This window comes from Herpailurus yagouaroundi, unplaced genomic scaffold (genome assembly GCF_014898765.1).
Source record: "Herpailurus yagouaroundi ecotype Mexico unplaced genomic scaffold, PumYag 140, whole genome shotgun sequence".
NCBI classification, from domain to species: domain Eukaryota; kingdom Metazoa; phylum Chordata; class Mammalia; order Carnivora; family Felidae; genus Herpailurus; species Herpailurus yagouaroundi.
The window spans coordinates 51,393,706-51,398,335 of record NW_024412395.1 but is presented as its reverse complement, the minus strand read 5'-3'; positions in this window follow the sequence as shown (position 1 = coordinate 51,398,335).

Sequence of the window (4,630 nt, the reverse complement as noted above, 5' to 3'; positions counted from 1 at the left end):
CCTGTGGGAACCCTTGAGGGGATAGAAAAGCTGAATTGGAATTGACAAATTGCTGGAGGCTCAGTGTGGACAAGTCTGAGAGTTAAAAACTCCAGAGGGACCTGGTCACGAGGGGCGCCCACAATATTATGAGATTTACCTCCAGCAGCTTGATCGTGTTCCCAAAGTAAGTATCAGAGAAAAATCCTTCCTATTTCTGGCAGAAGGAGCAGAAAAGAAACCTTTTGAAATGCACCAGAACACAGTGTTCTTAACAAGGCCTGCCCTAGGGTGACATTAGTTAAGCCAAGCCTAACCAGCTGGGGTTATCAGAGCCTAATTGACCTGAGGAAGAGAAATACCAGCTGTAGCCATTTGTTCCACAAAAGAGAGAGAAAAAGACTGAGAAAACCTCTGAAGTTCAGTCCAGAGGCACAGGCTCACTAAAAGACTGAGACCTAATCATAAGACTGTAGAATACTTCCCCTCCCCCAACACCTTACCACCATATTACTAAAGGCCTACTTACAACAGTTTCTTTTTCCCAGTACATCATGTCTGGCTATCGAGAAAAAATTAAAAGACATACCAAAAGGTAATAAACACAACTTGGAAAGACAGGACAAGCATTGGAACCAGATATGGCAGGGATGTTGGAATTATTAGACTGGGAATTTAAAACAACTATGATTAATACGCTAAGAGCTCTAATGGGTAAAGTAGACAGTATGGAAAATCGGAGGGGCAATGAAAGAGATTGGAATTCTAAGAGATGGAATTCTAAAGAGATGGAAATTCTACGAAAGCACCAAAAAGAAATGCTAGAGATCAAATACTCTAACAGAAATGAAGAATACCTTTGATGGGCTTGTTAGTAGACTGGACACAGTTGAAGAAAGAATCTCTGAGCTAGAGAAGATCTCAATAGACCCCTGAAACACTGAAAAGAGAACAAAGACTGGGGAAAAAATGCAGAACAAAATATTCAAGGGGGCTCCTGGGTGGCTCAGTCCGTTGAGTGTCCAACTCTTGATTTCAACTCAGGTCATGGGATCGAGCCCTGCATGGGGCTCTCCCTGAATGTGAAGCCTACTTGGGATTCTCTCACTCTCTCTGCCTCTCCCTCTGCCCCCCACCCCACTTGTGTGCTCTCACTCTCTCTCCTTCTCTCTCTCAATTTAAAAAAGATGTTTAAGCAGGGTGCCTGCGTGGCTCAGTCAGTTGAACAACAGACTTTGTTCGGCTCAGGTCATGATCTCACAGTTCGTGAGTTTGAGCCTCGCATTGGCTCTGTGCTGACAGCTCAGAGCCTGGAGCCTACTTTGGATTTTGTGTCTCTGTCTCTCTGCTACCCGCCCCCCACCCCCACCCCGCTCATGCTCTGTCTCTGTCTCTCTCTCTCAAAAGCAAATAAACATTTAAAAAAAATTTTAAATATCCAAGAAATGTAGGAGAACTACAAAATGGGAATACAAGAAGGTGAAGAGAGAGAGAGAGAAAGGAACAGAAGAAATATTTGAATCAATAATGACTGAGAATTTTTCCAAATTAGTGTCAGACACCAAACCATAGATCCAGTAAGCTTAAGAATAGCACGCAGGATAACGAACAACAACTAACCTAGGCACAGCATCTTCAAACTACAGAAAATCAAAGATAAAGGAAAAACCCAGGGCGGGGGGGGGGGGGGAACACCTAAAGAGGAACAAAGATAAGAATTACATCTGACTTCTCCTCAGAAACCATTCAAGGCAAGAAGAGAGTGAAATGAAATATTTAAATTTGAAAGAAATATCCCCACTGGCTTAGAATTCTGTACCATGTGAAATTATTCTTCAAAAGTGAAGGAAGATAAAGACATTCTCAAACAGAAATGGAGAGAATTTGCCGTCCAAAAGAACTGCCTTGCAAGAAATGTTGAAAGAAGTTGTGTAGAGAGAAGGAGAATCATATAGGTCAGAAACCTGGATCTACAAGAGCACTGTGGCATAGCAATTTGTAAATGTGTATGTGCCTAACAACAGAGTATCAAATTATGTGAGATAAAACTGATAGAACTTCAAGGAAAAACAGATGAATCTACGATCACAGTTAGAGGCTTCACCACCCCTCTCTCAGAAGTTGACAGATCCAGCAGGCAAATAATCAGTAAGAACACAGCTGAACTGCACAGCACCAATCAACCAGACAATATAATCGACATATACAGTCTATGTCATCCAACAACAGCAGAATATGCATTTTTCACAAGCTCCCGTGTAATATTCACCAAGATAGAGACATTGTGGGCCATAAAACACAGAAACACCTTAACAAATTTAAAAGAACAGAAAGCAGACAATGTTTGCTCTTAGGCCACAGGGAATTGGAAATCAGTAACACAAAGATAACTGGAAAATACCCAAATAATTAAACAACAAACTTCTTTTTTTTTTTAATTTGAGAGAAGAGACAAAGGAGGGGGGGCAAAGGGAGAGAAAGAGACAGAAAGAGAGATAAAGAAGAAGAAGAAGAAGAAGAAGAAGAAGAAGAAGAAGAAGAAGAAAAAGAAGGAGAAGAGGAGGAGGAGAGGAGAGAATCTTAAACAGGCTCTGTGCTGAGCACAGAGCCTGGAGTGGGGCTCCATCCCATGACACTGGGATCATGACCTGAGCCAAAATCAAGAGTTAGACACTCAACCGACTGAGCCACCCAAGCGCCTAAATAGCACATTTCTAAATCACACACAGGTCAAAAAAATCTGAAGAGAAATTTTAAAATATTTTGAACTAAATGAAAATAAAAACGCACCTTATCAAAATTTGTTAGATGCAGTGAAAATAGTGCTTTAAAGGGAAATTTATAGCGTTGGATGAATCTATTAGAAAAGAAGAAAGATCTAAAATTAAAAATCTAAGTTTCCATCTTGAGAAACTGGAAAAAGAAGAGCAAATTAAACCCAAAGTAAGCAGAAGAAAGGTCTATGTTTTAACTAGTTTCCTTCTATTCCTTCTAGCACCAGTCCTCCAAATGCCTACCTTCTCTCATATCTTTTCTTCCCTTTCCCCTTCATCAAGGTCCATACTCCTCAATAATATCAGTGATCAGGGGCGCCTGGGTGGCTCAGTCAGTTAACCATCCAACTCTTGGTTTTGGCTCAGGTCATGACCTCATGGTTCATGGATTCGAGCCCCACATCAGGCTCCACACTAACAGACCAGAGCCTGCTTGGGATTCCCTCTCTCTCTCTCTCTCTCTCTCTCTCTCTCCAAATAAAATAAACTTAAAAAATATAATATCAGGGACCCTGGGTGTCTGAGTCAGGTAAGCCTCTGACTTCGGCTCAGGTCACGATCTCACAGCTTATGGGCCCGAGCCCCTCATCGGGCTCAGTGCTGACAGCTCAGAGCCTGGAGCCTGCTTCAGATTCTGTGTCTCCCTCTCTCTTCTGCTCCTCCCCCACTTGTGCTCCTTCTCTCTCTCAAAAATAAACATTAAAGTTTTTTAAACATAATAATATCAATGTCTCCAATCCTAGGAAGATTTTTTAGTTTTTTTTCACTATATGACATTTATAATTTTCTTTTTATTGTGCTAGCCAATTGTGCTTTATACTATAATTGCAGTGCTAATTACTTTTTAAAAAATTTTTTTAAATGTTTATTTTTGAAGGAGAGAGAGAGACAGAGCGCTAGCATGGGAGGGGCAGAGAGAGAGGGAGACACAGAACCCAAAGCAGACTCCAGGCACCGAGCTGTCAGCACAGAGCCCGCTGCGGGGCTCGAACCCACAAACGGTGAGATCATGACCTGAGCTGAAGTCAGATGCTTAAGTGACTGAGCCACCCAGGTGCCCCTTTTTTTGTTTTGTTTTGTTTTTTTTTTTGAGAGAGAGAGAGAGAGAGAGAGAGAGAGATTGAGGGCACAAGTGATCAAGGGGCAGAGAGAGAGGGAGAAGAAGGGCTCCCCTGAAGCAGGGCTCATTTTTACCTGATGTGTGGCTTGTGCTCACCCAAAGTGGGGCTCGTGCTCACTCACCTGAAGTGGGCCTCGAGTTCACCTTATGTGGGACTCAAACTCACAAACTGTGAGATCATGTCCTGAGCTGAAGTCAGATGCTTAATGACTGAGTCACACAGGCGCCCGATCATTCATTTGCTTGTTAAATCATCTTAGGGCAATCATTACAGGTACTGTTTTAGTTTTTTTATTGTAAAGATGTGCAAGATTATATGCTTCCGGGTCTTTGGATAGAAAAATACAAGAATATAGAGCCTACATAAACATGTGGATAGTGAGTTAAAAAAAAAAAAAAAAAAAGCCCATCCAGTCATTATTAAACCTCTTGACTGATGAAGCTGTATACTATAAATCTATATATATGTGTGAACATATGCAATTATATCTTATTTATAGTATATCTTTCTATCCTTTCCAAAATAGTAAAATATATATAATGGTGGCAACAGAGTGTTATTGGAATTGCAAGCCAACCAGATCAAAAAGCAAGTAGAACTGAAACCAAGGTGAAAAGCACAACCTTCACACAATTAAAGGGGTATTGAGAAAGGCCCCAAATTTGTTGTCAGTCAACAGGTCAAAATCAAAGATATCACAGAGAGATTGTCCATACAGAATCATCTGCCTTTTCTTTTTAATTTTTTTAATGTTTA